The sequence below is a fragment of the Neophocaena asiaeorientalis genome, unplaced genomic scaffold, assembly GCF_003031525.2.
Source record: "Neophocaena asiaeorientalis asiaeorientalis breed wild unplaced genomic scaffold, Neophocaena_asiaeorientalis_V1.1 scaffold1, whole genome shotgun sequence".
NCBI lineage: Eukaryota > Metazoa > Chordata > Mammalia > Artiodactyla > Phocoenidae > Neophocaena > Neophocaena asiaeorientalis.
Genome location: NW_020171981.1, coordinates 4071686 through 4093072, shown reverse-complemented (window position 1 = coordinate 4093072; position 21387 = coordinate 4071686). Strand labels below are relative to the sequence as shown.

At 45.1% G+C, this 21387-nt stretch overlaps 1 protein-coding gene across 1 annotated transcript in view; it reads left to right on the top strand.

Annotated features, from left to right (window-relative positions):
- The first annotated feature begins 868 nt into the window (after nucleotides 1-868).
- The window catches only part of SKAP1 (src kinase associated phosphoprotein 1), a 294708-nt gene continuing 274189 nt past the window's right edge, over nucleotides 869-21387 (top strand). Inside the window, exon 1 of the mRNA XM_024746404.1 lies at nucleotides 869-910. The gene's annotated coding sequence lies outside the window, so the exon portion shown is untranslated. The remainder of the gene's footprint in view (nucleotides 911-21387) is intronic.

Sequence of the window (21387 nt, the reverse complement as noted above, 5' to 3'; positions counted from 1 at the left end):
AAGTCTAGAGGTCCTACTTTGGTTCGTCAGCTGAAAAATACTACAACTGAGCAGACTTCTTTCATCCTTTTATTTCTTTACTCTCAGCATTGGCTCTTGGTCTTTAGACTTGCTGTTGCATGGTTGCCATAGTTGAAGAATCATGTTTTCATACAACTGTGTTCACAGCCATGAAGGAAAAAAGCGCAGGGGCCTCATGCATACTCATCCTTTTAACTAGAAGAAGAATGTCCCCAGACAGCTCCCAGGACGGTCTTCCTCTTACTTCTCATTGGCCAGAACTGGCTCATGTGGCTGTCTTTAGCTTCAAGTGAACCTGGGAAATCAAGAGTCTGGTACTTTCAGCCTTTAGCAGGAGAGGCAGCTCTGCTAGAAATAAAGAAGGGTGAGTATTGGGTAAGCTATTTAGAGAATCTGCCTAATTGAAGTAAATGTATTTGGTAACACATAAGACATAATTAAATATCTATAATAACAGTTAGGGACCTAAATGCAGCTGCTACTTTATATATTACTTCCTTAAGCAGCTAAAGCCTTTTATTCATATCTGCAGTGCTAGCTCCTGAGACCACATCCTCCTACCTAGGCAGGAAGTATAAAAGAAGATCAAGGCCATTTAGATGTGTTTTGTTAACTTGTGATGTGACTATAAATGTCTTCCTGAACAGCAGACTCCTGTCATCTGGGATCTGATTCCTCCACCCCATCTTGCCAACTGACTTCACAGCGTTTAGACCTTTATCATACTCTTAAACAAGGCAGACCACGCATCTGCGCCTTCATCTCCAGATCCCAGACCACTGCTGTTTGTCTGTCCTTGACCTGAGAGCTCTCTAGCAGTCCTATCTCCCTAACAGACAAACCCAGTTCTGCTGCTGGGAGTGTGAAGAAGAAAATAATAATAATAAAGGTATGTATACATGCACTGAATGAAACAGAATACATATGGAACAAACCAAATGTGTCAGTATTGAGGGGATGCTAAACAAAGGGAATCTCAGCTGGGTTAATCAGATCAGGGCTGGTCCCTGGCAAAATATGACATTTTGAAAATGGTCTTTGGTTAATGGCTTAATACCCTTACTATATAAAGAGTTCTTAAAAGTCTACAGTATAGGAAAAAAAAAAAGGCCAAATACCCACAAAGAAAAATAGGTAAGGAGTAGAACTAGTATTTACAAAAGAAGTAATACAAAAGGCCATAGATGCATTTTTAGAAGTTCTTTACGGATAATCTAATAAATATAAATCAAGACGAGATAGCAGTTCTTTCAACTTGACAAAAGTTTAAGAAGGTTCTAAAAAATATAATACTTAATGTACTGGATAAGCTCAATAGCACTTGGTCCATTCCTACTGTTTCTGGTGTGTGTGGGGGGTTTGTTTGTTTGTGTTTTTTTTTCTTTTTGTATTGCAGAGGCTGGAAAGCTAAATATTACATTTTCCAGTTAGGATTCTAGACGTGAATTAGGTTTCAATAATTAAATGCACTTTCCTGAGATTTGGATGATGGTGTCTGCAGCTGTCCAAAGCCTTAAGCTTTGGGTCAGATCCTTTAAACTACTGAACATTGTAGAAAATAACAGGCTTAACAATAACTAATGTGTACGGTGCTTTAAATAAGTTAAAAAGCAAGTTTCCCATATGTAAGCTCAAGGAAATAAAGTATTTAGTTCCCAATCTGGTTTCATGCCTCACCTGTCTCTTTGTTGGGCCTCAGTTTCCTCTTCTGTACAGTGGAAGGGATTTATTAGATGACCCCTGCCACCTTGACAGCCTAGCCTCATGCCATCAAACACAGTGCTGGCTCCTTTCTCCTGGAGGAGTCTGCCATGCAGGTGACCCTAACCTAGCTTGAAGGTCAGTGGGAGAACCCCAAACTCTTGAGGCAGATCAAAGTTCATCTCTTTGGTCAACTCATTTGCTCAGGGTGGAGACCACACCTACTCTCAGTGTTAGTATCCATGTGCTTTGCCATTTTAGTTCTATGACTCTCCTACACAAGTGGGTGGGTGACATCGTTTCAGGAGTCCTGAAATAGGAGTTCTCAAGACCCTCCTGTCAACTATTTCCCAATACCACCCCCCCTTCCTGAATGCTGGCATGCTGGCATACTGCATTCACCATTAGAAATGGCTCCATTAGGTCAAGGAATTGTTTCTAGCTTAAGTGAAAATACATTATCAAAGGAAGTAATACATTAACATATTAACCCCAGCTGACCTCATTAGCACTCATTAGGCATGAGGTTAGCTAACAAGTTATCAGTTTGGAGGGCAGGGAGCAGATCTGGAAGAGAAAGGGAGGATGGATAAAGTCTGACCTGAAGATGGGGTTCTCAGGGAGGACAAGGCTAGGTGAGGTGCTACAGGGGACACAGTAGGAAACACGGGGGCAGCATGAGTGTACTTCGTTCGTTCATTCAAACAAATAAACATGTGTGAAGACTTCATTACATGCCGGGCACAATGTTAGGTGTTGTGGATACAGGGGTGAATAAATATTAGTCTTAGCTCCTAAGGCAGATACAGTCTAGCTGGGGAGGGGGAGGACCAAATGTAAAATGAGCAAGAAAGTATTACATACAGTATATGTCCTCAGTGTGCGCACAAAAGAAGGAGCGGACTATTCTTCCTGGAGGCATCAGAACAAATTTCATGGAGGCAGGATTGCTTTCCTTCCTGGTGTGAAGAAGGAGCCACTAGAGGAGGAGGGAGGGGAAACAAACTGCAGCTACCTCGAAACTTCTTATCTAGGGCCAGCCTTGAAAAAGGAAATGAAAGACTTTCCTTGTGATTGGATAATGAGGCAAAATAAATTTATAGAGGCATTGGAGGCAGAGTTCCATTTGATTCCTTCGGCAGCTGGAAGGCAAGCTGCTTGCCCAGTGCCTGTGGGTCACCAACAGCAACATGGAGTAGAGTTTGTGGTGGCTGAGAGTGTGGGCTTGGCTGTCACACCCTGGGTTTGAACCCTGGCTCTGTGACCTTGAACGAAGTACTTACCACCCCTGGTTCCAGTTTTCTTGTTTGTAAAATGGGGAGAAAAATCATACCCATCTCATGGAGTTGGGAGGATTAAATGAAATATGCATAGAAAGCACTCAGCAATTGTGTCAATTACCAGGTAGTTTCTGAGATGTGTTCTATGAAACAGAAATGACCTGATTCAATGGCAGAGCCCAGGAATCCTAGCTCCAGTTCAGAATCTTTGGTCTCACTGATGAAAGCAACAGTTTCCCCATGGTGTCCCAGGGATCTTGTGAATCTTTTTTTATAACCCTTTTGCCTGCCTCATCCAATTCTTTTCCCATTCAATTCTTTTGTAATTATAACCATGCCTCATGTTCAGAAAATTCAGGACAGGAAAATCTGAGTGTGTTTAACAGATACACCTAGGGTTCATTATTCATATTACAAAATAATTATTTGTTTTACAAGAGAATTAACCTTTACAAAGTTAATTTCCTGTGTACATGCAAAACTGAATGCAGAATATAAAAACTTTACACACAGCTTAGAATCATAAAATTGTGAAACCTCAGATAGAACTGACCTTTGAAACTATCTAGGCCAGCGGTTTTCATAATTTTATTGTAGCAGCCCTATTTCTTTCTTTATTTTTTTAAACATCTTTATTGGAGTATAATTGCTTTACAAAGGTGTGTTAGTTTCTGCTGTAAAACAAAGTGAATCAGCTATATGCATACTTATATCCCCATATCCCCTCCCTCTTGCGTCTCCCTCCCACCCTCCCTATCCCACCCCTCTAGGTGGTCACAAAGCACCGAGCTGATCTCCCTGTGCTATATGGCTGCTTCCCACTAGCTATCTGTTTTACATTTGTTAGTGTATATATGTCCATGCTGCTCTCTCACTTAGTCCCAGCTTACCCTTCCCCCTCCCCGTGTCCTCAAGTTCATTCTCTACATCTGCGTCTTTATTCCTGTCCTGCCCCTAGGTTCTTCAGAACCATTAGCAGCGCTGTTCCTTTAGAAGTCTGTCTTAGATTTCCTAGCTGCATGATGCAGAGGAAGGCAGAATTAACTCGGTTAAACCAGGGATGGGGAAGAGGCAGCTCTCACTCCCTTAGCCTCTTGCTCTATCCCAGAAGCAGCTTCGGAATCCCTCCAAGGAACCCTAGGGCTTCTAGGAACATAAATTTGAGTTCCACTGATCTACCACGGCCATCTTACTCTGTACATTCCTTTCGTAAAACTTGATACTCCTGTATTTCTGTTAATTCAACTGTCTTATTTTCTTTTTTAAATTATAGGTTCCTTGAGGGCAAGAACCTTTTTGTTTAAATTAAAAAAAAATTCTTAGTGTATTGCTCTGCATGTAAATGGAGTATTTAAGGTCTTGTTAAAGTCCTCCTGTTAGTGGCAGAAATGAACAGAAACCATTATTATATATAAACACCCTTTATTAAATCTTTGAAAAGTGATTTCATAGAACCACTGAATTTTCAGCTCGAAGGGACCTTAGAGAATGTGTACTTTCTCATTTTCTGGATGTGGAAACTGGGGCCCAGATAAGTGATTCGGTTGATGTCATGCTGTAAGTTAATAGCAGAGCTGGGACAAGAGTGCTAGACACCTGATTCTTGGATTAAGGTCGTTGCAACTTCTAACAAGAGGCTGCTCTTACACTAGTAGAATACTATATTTGTATTCCTGAAAACACACGTAAGCTACCCACAGATCCCCTTCTTTTCTCAACAGTTAATCCAGAAAACTATCTTAATAATCAAAGGCCTGTGTTTTATTACGTAAATTTTTAAAAATTATAAAAGTAAAAATGGACTGACATAAGGAGATGTCCAGGATATAGCAAATAGAAATGCAAGTATTATATGTGGGATGATCCCCTTTTGTTTAAAGCTTAGGGTATTTCTCTAAGGTAGCTGAACATATTTTTCTACCACACATGCCTCAAGTACCTAATGAACATTCAAGTATCTAATGAGGTGACAACCACACCTGTTAATTTATATAAGTTGACACTGGTGCATGACTCTTACAACTGTAAGAGGTTTTTATTTACTTTATCTTATTACATTTACTACTGCACAGTGTTGCATGGTATATATGCATCGTAATTTATTTACCCAATCCTCTATTGACAACATTTAGGTTATCTCCAATTTTTCAACAAGCTGCAGTGAAATTCCTCACGCAAACATCCTTTTGCAGAACACAGCATTTTTGTGGGACAAATTCCTAGAAGTGGAATTGCTGGATCAAATTTTGACATACTGTGTGGTATCCATTCTCAGGTTTTTCTTTTGCTGCTGAGACTAAAATGAATAAACCCCGGCATCCATACATAACTTTGTAGTTTACCAGGGCTTTCACAAACATGATGTTACTTGAACTTCTTAACAACTCATGTGGGTTTACAGATGAGGAATATGAGGTTTAGATAAGTTAAGTAATTTGCTCAAGTCATTTAGTTAGGGAAGGTAGAGCCAGGTTTGAAAACTAGGTCTTCTCACTCCAGGTGTAGGGCCAAAAGTCCCCAATGAAAATACAGAAATAAAGCATTAGGATGAGAACAGGAATGGGAACATGTTCTCTTCGGGCAGCAGAGACCACTAATCTGGCCTATTGGTGGATAAAAACTGGGGCATAGACATCATTTGGCCTTCACCTTAAAATCACCTTAATACCTTAAAATCATCCTGAGAGCGATTCAGTTGTATCCCCAGAAACAACCACTGCCACAGTCTCCTGTGGTGAGAAGAGGTTCAAAAGCGTATTGATGAGGGACTTCCCTGGTGGTCCAGTGGGTAAGGCTCCGCGTTCCCCATGCAGGGGGCCCGGGTTCGATCCCTGGTCAGGGAACTGGATTCCGCATGCATGCTGCAACTAAGAGTCCGTGTGTCACAACTAAGAAGTCTGCATACTGCGACTAAAAGATCCTGGATGCCGCAGCTAAAGATCCTGAGTGCAGCAGCTAAGACCTGGCTCAGCCAAAATAAATACATAAATATTAACAACAACAAAAAAAGAGTATTGATGAAACCATTTGTGCCCTAGATATAGAGGAGAGGAGAAGCCCTAAGATTTGCTAACTAGACTCACTGGACAGGCCTTTGTGAGAGAAGAGGGGTAAGTGTGTGTGGCGGGGAGGCAGCATACGGCACTTTTTCTTCTGGAGACAGAGGGCTCTGCTCTGCTGCATTTCAACTTGCTAGTGTGTTTCTAGCATGGGCTGGGGCCCAATAAATAGCTCTGACAGTAAGGTTGTCCTTGTGCAAACATCCCTTTTTCCTGTCCATGCAAACTACTGATTGATGCTAAAGCAATTAAGTCTTATTTGGTTTAATAGACATTTGACGGGCACCTACCATGTGTAAGGCCCTGAGGATGTTGACTTAGTTTGGGCTGCTATAACATAATACCATAAACTAGGCAGCATAAACAAGAGACATTTGTTTCTTACTGTTCTGGAGACTGGAAGTCCAAGATCAGGGTGCCAGCATAGTGAGGTTCCTGGTGAGAGTCCTCTTCCTGGTTTACAGATGGCTGCTGTCTCCTTGCTGTATCCTCCTCACATGGCCAAGAAAAAAAGGTTTCAGCTCCTCTTCCATTTTATAAAGGCATTATATCCCAACATTGGGGCCCCACCCCCGTGACCTAATTTAACCCTGATTACCTCCCAAATGTCCACTTCCGAATATCATTATATTGGGGATTAGGGTTCCAGCATATGAATGGGTGTGGGGCACAGACATTCAGTCCACAGCAGATGGGAGACTAGCAGTGCACAGAGGTCTCTGCCACAAGACTAGGGGGTCTTCTGTAGCACCTCCATTCTCAGCCGCCCAACTCTACCCAACCCTAGATCTCTTGGGAGCAGAAGCTGATTGGGTGGGAGCAGAGCTAGCAAAGGCCTGTCTTGTCACACCACCGCCACGGACCGGCGGCTGTGAGGGGGCCTCGGCAACCTTTCGGGCCTGGGCTATCTCTGGCTCGGTCTCCTCTTCTGAGACCCTGTCTCCAAGCTGCATATTATGCTAGTAGGACCCAGAGAGATTTATTTGGTGACCTTTCGGGATGCGGAATCCAAGCAGGGGGAGGGAGCAAGTCAGCTCCGAAGTGGTTAATTTTACTGGCTCTTAAATTGATGAGCGGTGGGACGTCAGTCTGAAATGAACTCGCCTTGTTCGAAGGGGTTCTAAGACAGCGGAACTCAATCAGCAGCGGGCCGCGCGGTTCAAGGCTGCAATTCATCCCCCGTGCCTCTGAAAAATGGGAGGTGACAGTTCATTTTGCCAGTGACAGTCTGTCGGTCTCGCTCGCTGCTTCTCCTGTCGACTGCCTGGCTGAAGTGAAGTGCAGCTCCAAGACACCCTCGTTTGGTATTCCACTCAGCTGAGCAGGACGGTCCCAGGACCCAAGGTGTGCAAATCTTACTCTAGCCCCGCAGCTTGTCTTCTTCCCCTCTTCATGCACGCACGAAATGCCGATACATGACTGCGGGTCCCAGGAGCCATCTTCCCACTTCCTAGGCCTCAGCTTTACTTCCAACTTCCACTTCTGGCGGACTGGGTTTCCTCCTCCCTTTGGGACCTTGTATTGTAGAACAAAGCCGCCCTGTTCAGAGGGCTTCCAGCTTCCTGACAGAGGACTAAGGGCAAGGTGAGGTATGGACATGGGTGTGGAGAAGTTGCTGCTGCCAGTGGGGGCATGGAGGGAAAACAGATACACTCAGCAGGGCACTGCCTTCCCCACCAGGGCCTCGGCTTCTGAGGAAACTCCTGAACAAGGGCAGAGAGAGAGAGGAAGGAGAAAGGGAGGTGACCCTGTGATGCATGCACTCCTTCCCCAGTACTTTCTACTTCCCTTAAAAAAAAAAAGAATTAGAGCTCATGTATCTTTGTTAACTTTCCTCATTTTGATAACTCGTGTCATCTAAGGAATTATCCTCATTCTTAGGAAATACTACTGAAGTATTCACAGGAAAAGGAGCATGATATCTGAAATTTACTCTCAGATGGTTTGGAAAAAGTATGTAAATTTACATAAATAGAAAACAATAAAGCAAACGTGACAAAAGCTAACAATTGATGAGTCTAGGTAAATGGTATACAAGAATTCTAGTACTGGGGTACCTAAACTTTTCTGTAAGTTTGAAATTAATTCAAAATAAAAAGTATTAAAAAAAACCCCAAGAGACTTACCTTCAGCACTTCCTCAGTAAGCGTTTGTTTAGAACCTACGATGATGCACCAGGCACAGTAAGTGCTGAGGATACAGTGGTGAACATGATAGGAAAGGTCTGGACCCTCAGGGAGGGTTGGGAGGGAAGACAGGTGGTAGACAGGTAGTTACAGTTGGGGCTTGAGTTTTGAATGGTAGGTCTTAGTGCTACAGGAACGTATGAGAAGGAAACAGGCCAGCCTGGAGAGCCAAGGATGGTTACCAGAGGAAATGATGTTTAAGTTGAGAGCCAAGGATGGTTACCAGAGGAAATGATGTTTAAGTTGAGACTTGAAGCATGAGTAAGGGTCAGCTGAATGAAGGGTAGGGGGGAAGAGTGTTGCAGAGGGAGGGAACAGCACATGTGGAAAAATGAAAGTGGGAGTGGGTGTGTCTCAATGAGAAACTGCAAGAAGTCTGCTACTGAAGATGACAGAGAGTAAGAGGACCATTTGGTAGAGGAGATAAGCAAGAGGTCAAGCATGGTCGGGGGGATGGGGACATACTAGCCATATTGAGGGGTTTGGAAGCATAATATTGGGAGGCTACTAAAGTTTTAATTAGTGAGGGACATAAGCAGATTTTTTAAAAAAGAGATCACTGGCTATAATGTGGAAAATAAGTTGACAGGGTATAAGACTAGGGGGCTGCAAGATGAGAGGTGATGGTGGCTTGGAAGAGGAGAGAAGGCAGCAGGGCTGGAGAGAAGTGGAGAGTTTGAAAGATATTTAGCAGGTGGAATTGGCAGAGGGAGAAAGAGGAATGAATGACCCCCAGGTTTCTAGATTGGGCAATTGGATTATCCACAGTACCATTTACTGACCTGGGGAAGATGGGAGGAGAGGGAGAGTTGGCTAAGAAGGGGCCAGTGGTTATCTTTGTGAAATCTGGGTCCACCCTGAACATATCACAACCAAAAAATATAACACCTAGTAAAGCAGAGTCCCAGAAAGGCTGGAACTAAGGCTCCAGTGAGTGAACAGAGTAAGGCTCTAAACCCCTGTCTGACCACACCCCTGATTTTCAAGGGCCCAGAAGTCCTGTAAGAGAGAATTTGAACCTTTTCTATTGTGATTTAGGCATATTCAGGCAGCTCTGTAGGGAGCTGTGACGGATAGATTGCTTTACCTCTTCAACAACTCTACCCACCTTTAGAAACAGCGATCTGTGTTGTCTAGGAATTTCTTCTCCCTCATTTCCACTCATGTGGTTTCTGTAGGAACTGCTATGTTCTTACATAACACTGCCCCCATGACCACAACTGACCTGGGTTGGGCCAATGAGAGCCGTTCTATGGCCTAAGAAGCAACGGAATCCAGGGGCCCAAAGACAAGCTGCATTTAAGGCCTGCCTTCCATGTTCAGTTATTCAAGGCTTCCCTGGAATCTTGGTGACAATTAATTTCTTTTTTTTTTTTTTTTTGCCTAAGGCTGTTTGATTTGGGTTTCTGTCTCATCCAGTCAGTCATCCATGGGACCCTTAAAGAAGCCGGGTTGTTGGAAAGAAAAGGAGACTGCTGAGAGGAAGAAAATCAGGAAAGGATGGAGTCGGCAGATGGGTCACATTCAGTGACAAACTTTGAGTGGAAGGCAGCATATGGTTATTCTTAAGCCCTTCTGACCCAGCCCTGGCAGGTACTGAAGTCTCTGTCAGGTGAAGGGTAAGCAAGGCCACACCTTATGGGCAGCATAGCAAAAGTAGGCACTTTTCAATAAAAGCCAAGGGACAAATAAGAACCAATGGGCTGACAGAGGCAGAAGTGATGCAAATCTGTGAAATAACCCTGGAAATATCAAAATGACACAAGAGGGCTTCCCTGGTGGTGCAGTGGTTGAGAGTCCGCCTGCTGATGCAGGGAACACGGGTTCGTGCCCCGGTCCGGGAAGATCCCACATGCCGTGGAGCGGCTGGGCCCGTGAGCCATGGCCGCTGAGCCTGCGCGTCCGGAGCCTGTGCTCCGCAACGGGAGAGGCCACAACAGTGAGAGGCCCGCGTACCGCCAAAAAAAAAAAAAAAAAAAAAAGACACAAGAAAGGAGGAAGACAGACTGAGATCATCACATCTGAGAGATGGGGGCTATGATCCAGTGGTCTTAGGGACAAATTGTTAAAGTGATCTCACCTGGTAGTACCTGGGAACCCACACTAAAACTTATTAGTACAAAGAGCAGCCACTGAGGAAGATCAGATCTGAGCCAGGAGTTTAGTAAAGTTGACCAAAGATGGAAGATTCTAGAGGTCAATGATCAAAGCTCCTAGGGAAAAAAATTCTGAGGTAAGCATTGCTTGCCTTCAGATCCCTTTCGTTCTCCATCCTTCCTTGGTACCCAATCCCTCAAGTTGATTTTAATATTAATACTTAATTTTTAATATTCACCCAGGCCTGAATTCTCTTCTCTTGGGTAATGCTGAGCGTTCCAGATATTTCCTGCTTTCATGTCCTATCAAAATTTACCTGCCTGTATCCTATATCAGCCCCTGAAGACAGCTGCTAATCTGATCAACTGATGTGTTCTAATGGGATAAAGAGAATGGAGCAACATATTAGCCCTGCCAGGTAATTCATAACTTATTTATTTACGAATTCTTACTACCTGGCACTGTTCCTGGAACACACCAGGTATTCAGTTCATGTCTGCTTAAATGAAATAGATGGAGTACGCTTCTTTTCTGGAGGCAATACCTTACTCAAAGTTAAGGCTCTCCCTCATGGTAAGAATTTCAAGTACTGTAATAACCTATAAGGGGAAAGAGTCTGAAAAAGAAATCATGGAATTCTGGATGTTAGAGCTGAAAGGAACCTTATTTCCTCATGTACAGTTGAGGAAGTGGGTCCTTTAATAAAAAGAAAAGATAATCAAATTACCTGTCCTAGATGATTTAGTTACCAGAAGACATGATGCCAAACCAGATATTCTCTTGGAGTTCCTATAAACTCCATTATTCTTTGACTTCATGATTCTGTTTTGGACACTAACCTATAAACTCTCTGAACAGTCAGACTCATGCTCCTCTCAGTGGCCTGAGAGAAACAGTGTGGATTGGGTGGGGATAATTGTTTGGAAGCCCATGGTCCTGTCACTTAACTATTTTCTTATCTAGAATCTTCCCTCGTTCGGCATCAGCTAACACAGGAAGTGGTAATGCTATTATCTGTAGATTCAGCCAAATCACCATTTCCTGATTCCAATGCTCAACAACCACTTTTGAATCCTCCCCTCACTTCCTCTCTGCTTCAGTTTGAGGTTCAAAAGCCTCCAGGAAGCAAATTAATACTCAGCTGAGCAGAATGGGGCCCCCGACACCCTTGTGGTTCAGCTGTTTGTTAATTTGCTGTAACTCAGGTACATCCCTTCTCCAGTCTGGACCTCAGTTTTTCACTATAAGCTACAGGGTTTCTCAAGTCCCTTCTAGCTCTGAAATCTAAGATTCTTTGATGAGGTTCTGAAAGGAGAATTTTATGAACCAGCTCCTTTTGGAAAGAAAAATGTATCATACAGCCCTATGAATCTCTTATTAGCCCAAAGCTTATTTTTTTTCAGAGCACTATACTGAAACCGTGAAAGAAATCAGAAAAGCAGGAAGACTGGCAGTGTCTGCCAGTGTCTCATATGATTTGGTAAATGGACTCAGAGGATGCCAGCATCAAAGTGGTCAGAGCAGCTCTTTGCCAAGGCTGAGTGGTGGTCAAGGGAAGAGGCTGTGGGCTCCCCCTTTGATACTGCTACATTCCTCTCCAAGCCTCTGTTTTCCATCAGTTTAGCATGAACTGGTCTCCTACTCTGGGCCAGCTTGGAAGGAATTGTATCCTGGTTTTGTTTCCAAATCAGTATAGAGGTGAGGACGTCCTGTTGAGGCTCTCCAATGGTGATCATCACACTCTCTGTTTTTAACCATAGAATTAGGGTTAGAAGCCCTAGTAACTAGCACTGGTGAGATGGAAAACTCACTTCCTGGGGCAGGGTTCCACTGGGGATTGTAGAGTGAGAACTATTAAGCCTACCCTATTAAGCATAATTGGGTACCATCTTCTCCTGGGGACTCTGGAAGCCCTCAGCCTTCTCTTCCTCAGGCATTTTCTCCCGGGGGTAAGATGTTGAAAGTTGGAGGTTAAATGACTTGCCCAAAATCACACTGTTGGTGGCAGAGCAGAGATGAAAACCTCAGCCAATCTTCCAAGTCCTTAATCTGGCTCTTATGGGACCATGCCACACCTGCTCCTTGTAAAAGGGACAGTCGCACCCCCTGAGGACACTGGGCAGGGATGCCAGGTATTGATGTGACTGCCGTTCCAGTCCCCAGTGACCTTTTACATCCTGCAGCCTGCTCAGACTGTGGAGGAAGCAGCTCTGGAGCAGTGGGGGTTGCCATATGCAGAGCTGCCCCGGCGAAGATAACAGGTTGTCTGTCATGTACGAAGCCTATGTATGGCCCGGACCACAGAGCTTCCATCGGAGGAGAAATTAAACCTGTCTCACATACCAATCCCAGTGCTCTGATTACATTTACAGAGGTCATGGCCTGCATTCTGTCACCATGGAAACCTCTCATGCTGCCAGTGTTGTCTGTGTGTGTGGTTGATATTTAAAGGCAAAGTCACAGGCCCCATTGCCCAACTATAAGCTGCCAGGGGCAATCGCTCTCCTTCACCAGCCTGAGTCCTGGTGCTTCATCCAAGAGATAAGAGGAAGAGGAAGAGATGGGGAAAAGGGCCCACCTGTCTCTAGCAGGCAGGCCTCCAGTAGAGCCACGTTTGCAGGGAGGGGGCTCTGGGATGGCGGTGCTGGTATAGCAGTTGTGGGGGAACCAAAAAGCATCCCGACTGTCAGAATACAAGCATCTTCTCACAGGCACATGAGCCCACTGTTAAGTAGAGCCCTTCTTTCTCTAATAACTTCCAAGCTGTGAGCACATTTCAGAGCAGCCAGATGGAGCTGGGGAAGGCCCCTCTGCCTGAGTACCCTTGGTGGTTTCGATTTTGCACATCTGGTAGCTTGTGAATTGTGCTGATAACAATACCATTTATGAAGGATCCCTGCTTCTTCCAAAGACCCCACAGCACTGTCCTGGAAAAAGCTACCAGGGGAGTGACTTATCAGGAGTCCCAGGTGTTGGAAGAGGTAAATAACACCTGATTCAACAGAGTAAGAAAAGAACACAAGTGCTGACTCGGCTTGTGACCATCAATTTTTTCTTTAGTCTCAAGACAATTATTTCCACACCATTGAATGGAGTGTAGATAACAGCAGCACCTTAATAGGCTGGGAGCAGAGGCTGTTTAGAGGAGATTTTAATGAACATGAATATTCTGCAGTATGCATCTCACAACCTGTCATTAAGTGGATGGCCTCAGTGATGTGATGCAACAGGCTTTGATTGGAATATTGAGCTCTGAGAAAGGAAATTCTGTATCAATAGTCTCGCGATGTGGAATATCACATATTACTCAGTAAGACATGTCATTGTATGGATAGTGCATATGCTATAAAGTACAGCAGTGGATAATAACAGCTTGAGTCTCCACGAAGTAGTTTTCTTGAGGAATTTACAGCCACTCCCTGAAGCTTCTCAATGTCCTTGTGGGTGGAACGTGGTATATCCTGAAATTACAACTAGGGAAATGGAGTGAATCTATTTGATTGAATTTCCTCTTTATTTTCTCTTACATTTTCTTTCTATTTCTCAATTTCTTTACTTTTTCATCCAGTTTCTCATTCACTTTCTTCGTTTCCATTTTTCTTGCTTGCTTGTTTTATCCCTAGTCCATCACCCCTCCCTGTCAAACACCCCCTCCTACCCTCCCCCGCTACACTGCTTTCTGTAGAGCTCAGCCCTGCTGGCAGCCCTACAGACTAAAGAGGCTACCGACTCCTGGGATATAATCTGCCTTCTGACTGGTTCTTTCTGGGGTTTGTATTTATAGTGGAAACTTGATTTCTGCCGCAGTGAGTGAAAAGAGGAGTTAATATCTCATGCCTTCCAGACGAAGGTTTTCCCCATGTGGTTCAGAAGCACTGCAAGTATTCTAGAATAGATAGGGCAGGGAGGAAATCTTTGGAGGTAGGCAGGGAGAATCTGCAGGCTGATTATCCCAATTCATTACAGCCCGGTGCTAAGGAAGCCAAGGCCACTCTTTCCATCTTTTTAAAGGCAAGTTTGCTTCATAAAGAGGAAAAGCTCTCATCCTTGGAGACCAATGACACACATATCTCAGCCAGTCAATCCTCAAATATATCTTTAGTGAGCAAGGAGGTTCAAATGAGAGATTACGGATGATTCAGTATATATATAGGCATTAAGCACCTCCCAGGGCTAGCTGTTGTGGGGAATGAATGCAGAGATCATAATAATTGCTAACATATGTGAATCATCTACCATGTTGCAGGCAGTTATAAACACAATATATATTAGTTCTTTGAATCCTCACAACAACCTTGAAAGTACTAATAGTGTTGCCATTTTACAGATAGGGAAATTGAGGTATGGAGAGGATAAGTAGCTTGACCAAGGTCATAGTAGGCAAGTGGCAGATTTGAGCAGAGAACTGCCTGACTTCAAGGCCACTATACTTCAGGGCCACTATACTCTATCACCTCTTTGGTGGGGTCAGGATTGTGCTTTGGGGTGTGTATTCTGAATATGGATGAAGAGTGGCATGTGATAGTGGGGAGATTGGATGCTGAGGCTTGGATTAAAAGCCATTTCAGTATCACATCTCAACAAAGATAATGAGAACCCAACCCAGAGTGGTGACACTCAGGATTCAAAGGAGAATTCAGGGCTTCCCTGGTGGCGCAGTGGTTGAGAGTCCGCCTGCTGATGCAGGGGACATGGGTTCGTGCCCCGGTCCGGGAAGATCCCACATGCCGTGGAGCGGCTAGGCTCGTGAGCCATGGCCGCTGAGCCTGCGCGTCCGGAGCTCCGCAACGGGAGAAGCCACAGCAGTGAGAGGCCCACTTACCGCAAAAAACAAACAAACAAACAAAAAACAAAGGAGGGATTCAAAGGACATTGTGGAGAGGTAAGATTGGCAGGGTTGGTGGATATTTGGAATGGGAATGAGGAAGGGTGCAAGGTGAGTCCTACATTTTGAGTTTGGATTACTGGACAATAGCAATTTCTTTATAACAGTTACAATTTGTTGAGCATATACCATATATGCTTACAAATGCCATCTTACTTAAGCTTCATAATTACCCTGTAAGGTAGGAATTATGATATCCAATTTACAGATGAGGAAACTGAGGCTAGTAGAGCTCTGTCCAAAGGCTTAGAGCTGCCAGGTGGCTGAGCCAGCATTGGGACTCACATCTTTTAGACTCATAAGCTCATGCCACTTTCACTGAACTTTGTTGCCATTACAAGGATTAAGGGGAGAGGAAATAATAAATTGGTGGAACTGTTCAGATATCTGGGTGGAAATGCACAACAAAGGTATAAATTAGAAGAGTCGTCTGCATGAAGGGGAAATTTGTGGTGGTGGGAGAACGAAACCACTGGGGACTCAGAGAACAAGGAGAGAAAGGAGAGGAAGAGGAGAAAGGCAAGTGTGAAGCTCTGGTGATTACCTGTGACTAGAAGGTGAAATGAAGAGAGCCAAAGAAGGAAGCAGAGAAATAATAGTTAGGAAAGATAGGAAGACGACCGGATAGGGCAGTGCCAAGGAAGCTGGGTGCCCAAAGCAAGAGCAAGTGGCCGATGCCACCCAGTGCTGCAGAGAGAGGTTGGTAAAGACTAAGCAGAGGTGAGAAGGAAGGAGGGCATCGATGCCCTCAGGAGAGTCACTTCACTGGTGCAAAGACAGGCAAAGGACATGAGATCTGATGGGGGAAAGGAAGGAGAAGAAAGGATGAGATTGGAGAAGGTAGTGGGGTTGAAGGAATGTTTTTGTTTGTTTTGTTTTGTTTTTAGGATAGAGGAGACCAAGGATGTTAGCAGACAGAGGGGAAGACTGAAGATGAAAAAGACAGTGAGATTGAAGATCTAAAAGGTGGTAGGAGATGGGGGGGGGATCATGAATTCTGTGAAAAGATAGGAGGAGGGACAATTCACTGAATTAAATTACTTTTCAATTCAAAGTAAAGTCTAAAAATCAGTGCAACAAGGACCGAGAGTACTGTCTTGTATATGAAAGAGCACGGTTTACATTGGTAGAAAATGCTGCTAGAGAGGAAGTCCAAGGATGTTTAGGACATTTAGGACAAGGATGTTTAGGATTAGACATCTAGAAAGGGAAAAATCAAAATGGACACTGACACAATTCTGCAGGAAAGGAAAGAATGTATTTCGGGGACCTAAAGGTCATTACACACAGGATGTCCACTAGGGGAAGGGTATTTTCACCCTCTCTCTTGCATTGAAATAATCAGCCATCGCTGGTGTTTTTTCTGACTCCAGGCAGTGTTTCTGTTGGTATTTGTAAATGTTGGTGAGTCTGGCCAGATTACATCAGTTCCTCTTACTGTGTATATTCCTCCAAGCATGTGTGCACCTGTGAGGTGCAGACCAGAGCTTTCTATCAGATTCTAAATAATTGCCTCTTCTCTCACCTTGAATCCCCCTGCCCCAACCCTGAATTCTAACACCTGTAGTAAAGTGAGGGAGAAGAAAGGGAAGAAATAAAGGAAGGGGCTTACGGAGCTTAAACTTTTGCCTTTTGAAATAATAAATGAAAGGAAATCGAAGAAAGCCAGTTTTGCCTTTGTAAGGTTGCTTCCCTTCTGTTATTTACTTTTAATCTCCCTAATCACCCCTAAAAGAAAGGGTTACTCCTTCCATAGTTTTCCAAATTTATCATGTCTGCAAATACCTAGCCTATAAAATTAGCCTTGACCTCACCTGCCTCTCATGCAGATTAGCCCCACAGACTGCCTGCACGTCTCACTCAGAGAGTGCACAGCCTCATCTGGCTGCAGCTGACACTTTCCGCATGCCCCGCACACACCCCCACACTTCAGACTCCCAAGAGAACCAATCAAAGACAGAGAATGTCAGAGTCATCAACCTCTTTGGTCTTTAGGGCCTCTGTTCGACTCAGCAGTGCCCCTGGGGGATGTCTAATGCGGTCTAAGGGATAGGCAAAGAAGATACAAAAAAATAAGTGGGAAATATTAGGGAAAAATAATAAGGGGAGTGATAGAAATATGAGATAAAGAACAAAGAAAGAAATGTTACTATTTAGATGGAGGGAGACCAACTCTGATTGTTTCACAGAGCTGCTTAGCGATCCCTGGGCTGTAATTATCCATCTCAGATGTTCAGTTCTATAAGAGCTTTGGACCAGCACTAGAGAACCAGGATTCTAATGCCAGCACAGCCCCTGCTGAGGTGGGTGGCCCTGTGCAGAGCACTAGGTCAGTTCCTTATCTTAAATTTGAATCACCTTGAAGACTCTTGAGTTTTAATAGTCCCTCATTCTATTCTGAGCCTGTGCCTCACTGAGAACCTGCTTTGGGAATGTTCCCTGATATGATACGAGAACCTGCTTATTTTGTTGTATGTATTAGTGCAAAGAATCTGGAAGTGTGAGCTGGAAGGGGAGGCCATCGAAGTGCATTTGTGTGAGTGTGTGTATAATAAGACCCACCTAAATGGAAAGATTCGCTAATTAGTAAGAGCAAGGCTTCTGGCAAGCTGTGGAAACCCTGCATCTTAAGGCCACTGAGCGATGTGCCCAAGCGAGCATCTTGTGTCCAGCTCCTCTGCCTCAAGGGTGCAATAAGGCTTGGTTTCCCGGGGTCTGGCCAAGCATGCAGTGAGCCTGGTTCTTGGCACTGGCTGGATGCGTCATCTCTCCTTCCACAGTCCTTAATGAAGTGTGCAGCTCTTGTCCCCATTAGGCCCCAGCATCGTCAATAAAAGAGTCAATAAGCCCAGTTGATGGGGTTGGGACCCAGGGGCTGAGATGCAGCGGCCGCACATCCACGGGGCAGACGTCAGCTCTGCCGTGTGTCGTGACCCAGCATCCAGGGATCAATAACCAGCTCAGAATAAAAGCCCAAGAGCTGCCCTCTGCAGTCTCCTCTCCAGACCCATTTCACCTAGGGCGGAGCAGTGCCAGCCAGCTCCTGCTTTGCTTGCAGTTGTTCCTACCCATGCCATTCTGGGTGCCAGATGCTTTTGTTTCTTCCTGATTGAGCCCTCTGGACACCCCATGGATGCATATTCAGTGAGCGCCCACCTGGCATGAGAACATGTAGACGGCATCTCCAAGCAGCCCAGAGGCTGGCATGGGCCCTGTTTTCTCTGTCTTCTGTCTCCTGACAGTGTGTGAGGGGCCCCTGTGGACCAGGCGGTATCCTTTCTGCATATCGTGCTGTGGACTCCATTCCTGGCTGCTCTGCATCTCTTTAGATACCTTTATCTTATCTAATTACAAGGAATTTCAGATTAATTTCATGGCCTCTGCTCCAAAGGACCTCTTATCTGTGAGGGCCTTGTATTTTAACCTTGTCATTCTTTTGTTGTTTGCCTTTAAAGGGGAGACAGCTAAGAAGGGGATGCTAGGATCTTGCTGGAATTGGGGCTGGGGGGAGGGGAAAAAGAGGGAGGCAGACAGACCTGGGACTTGTGTATTCTGCTCCATCCCCCTGCCTGCACGTGGAGACAGCTGGCTGCTTACTCCCATGACAGCCACATGGTACCCAGCCACACAGAACAGGACCCGGGCAGGGACTCGTCTGCTGCCAACCTCTCCAGATCCCTTTGATATTTCCGACAGAGCAGTAAAAGACTCTTGACTATCATGTTTTGCCTTGCCTCTCTCTACCTCCTCCAAGACTCCTCAGTGTGGTTTCCATGGCTACCCCCAATCAGATTTGGCTTCCTGCAAAATTGGATTTCAAAGAAGGACAAGGCTTCAGAGGAATTTGTCCATTTAACAGAATGTCATTAGGAGTAAGGCTGACTGCTGAACCAGGGTCCTTAGATGATTAAGGAGGGGCTGCGCTCATGTGTGGAGGCAGGTTTCTGTCTGCAAGCGGAAACTTGATGCAACATGACAATGGCATATTGGAATCTGCCAGTCACTGCACTCTACCCAGCTCTGCACCTCCCTCTACCCTATCCCTCTAAAATCCACAGTGGATGTAGAACATCTTTGCCTTGAGTTTCTGCTGTTTCCCTTGGTATAAGTAAGCTATGACAGGCAGTGAGGCCTGATAGGACATGCAATTACCAGGGTTTATTGCTTTTTATCAAACAACCCTTTAACTTGTAGCCTAGATCAGCCTTTGACAAATATCCTTAAAGAAGAGGGGGAGGTTGCCAAATTTCCTTCCACTGCTCAGAGGAAAGCAAGGCAAAGTGCTGGGGTTATGTATAGGAGGGACCGTGTTTCCCTCGTTGTTTTTTAGAACGGTTTTAGATTTAAGAAAAATTGCAACGGTAGTACAGAGAGTTCCCATATAGTCTCCCTTGCCTTTTAACACATGTCAAAAGTACTCAAAAATGATTCCAGAGCAGCTACAATTTTGTAGAAGGAGCACTGAGTGTGGTAAAAATAAAAATGCCCCAGCAGGGAACTGGTATTGCTCTGGAGCCTAGAAGAGGCAGCCTGCCCACTGTTAACTTTCCCAGGGCAAGAAGCCCTTGCAACAGGAGCCAGATTCCCTGAGATTCTTGCCAGCCCCTGTCCCCCACATTTCTACCTCAATTTACTGCAACTTGTGGTTGCATCATGTAACCCTGAAACCAAGGCACCATTCCTCTTCAGACGGCAGGACTCAGATGTACAGATGGCTCAAAGCCGCTGGACCACTTAAAGGATCAAGCCCCCAACCCTGAAACGTATCTCTGGAGGGAAACTATGCCAGGAGTCAGGCACTGCTACCAGGAGCCCTTCTGGAGAGTTTCTCCTTGCTGCTCCCATCCCCATATCCACGGTTCTGTCATTATTTCCCCTGATGCTGCTGTAAAAACCACTTCACCCGTCTTCTCCATTTTCTTTCTCTTACCACTCCCAATGCTTCCCACATATTCTGTAGGTAGAATCTGAGAAGAGAAACTCCATTTTTCACAAAGAGAAAATTGGTAGAGGTGAAGTGAGATGTGTATAAGATCACATACTGTACAGGGGCTCAGGTTAGCTCACTCCTCAGCTCAAAATTTGTCGACGCCTCTCCAATGTCCACTCAATTGAGTTCAGAATCCTCACTCTGACTTTCAAGTCCCTTTACGATAGAACCTCAATTTTTCTAGACAACCATAATTTCCCTACACCATCCAGTAAAAGAGGGTCATTAGCTCTTCCTCAAGCAGGAGAAGGCTTTTCCATCTTTGTTTACTCTGGTCCTTCCACCTGGAAAGCCCTCCTGCCCCTTCAAAGTCTGGTGTGTTCAGAGTCATCTCAAATGCCACACACACCACTAAACACACATACACTGGCACTTCCCTCCTTTTCTTATATTCATCTCCCTCCTTTTAGCGGGCACTTTATACTTTTTTCATGGTACTTGGCCTATTGTACTTAAAAAAAACACTCTTTAAGATAATTGTAGATTCACAGAAGTTATGATAAATAATACAGAACTATCCTCTTTACCCAGGTAACATCGTGCAATATCACTGGACCATATCACAGCCAGGACACTGACACCCAACACCTACTACTTTGAATGAGAGGGAAGCACACTTCTGTGATCTTGTCCTTCACTTTCCTCCCTTTGTCAGCTCTTAGAGGGAAAGGGCTGGGTCCCCCTCTCCCTCAGCTTTCTCCCTGGGTTACCCCTTTTTTTCCTTGCATCCTTTCAGACTTAGGGAGGAAGGGACACTTTGGCTCCCTGTGTCCATTGCAGCCGGACTGCTCTGATTCTCCCCAAAGTTGGTGGCTTGAGATTATGTATCGGGACTTATGATCATTCCCTTGAAACGTCCTGGTTTGCCTGACAAGCGGTTCTGCCCTGGTTTTCTGGGCGTGGACGAGCGAACTGGGTTGGAAAGGACTGCGGTCCGACTTGGCGGGGACTGACCCCGTCCTCGGATTCTGCCTCTTCGAGCCTCATTTCGGCGCCACGATGGCTTTTCAACCTGCCCCCGAAGCCCGCTGTCCGGGACTTAGGATGGGGAACCTCCCGGGGACGGGGTGCCTGGGGGTGGCGTCGCGTCTTTGTTTTAACCGGGGGCTGGGGGGGTGCGCGGGCGGCCGCCTCCTCCCTCGTGCACCGCTGTGAGGGCCGCGGGGGC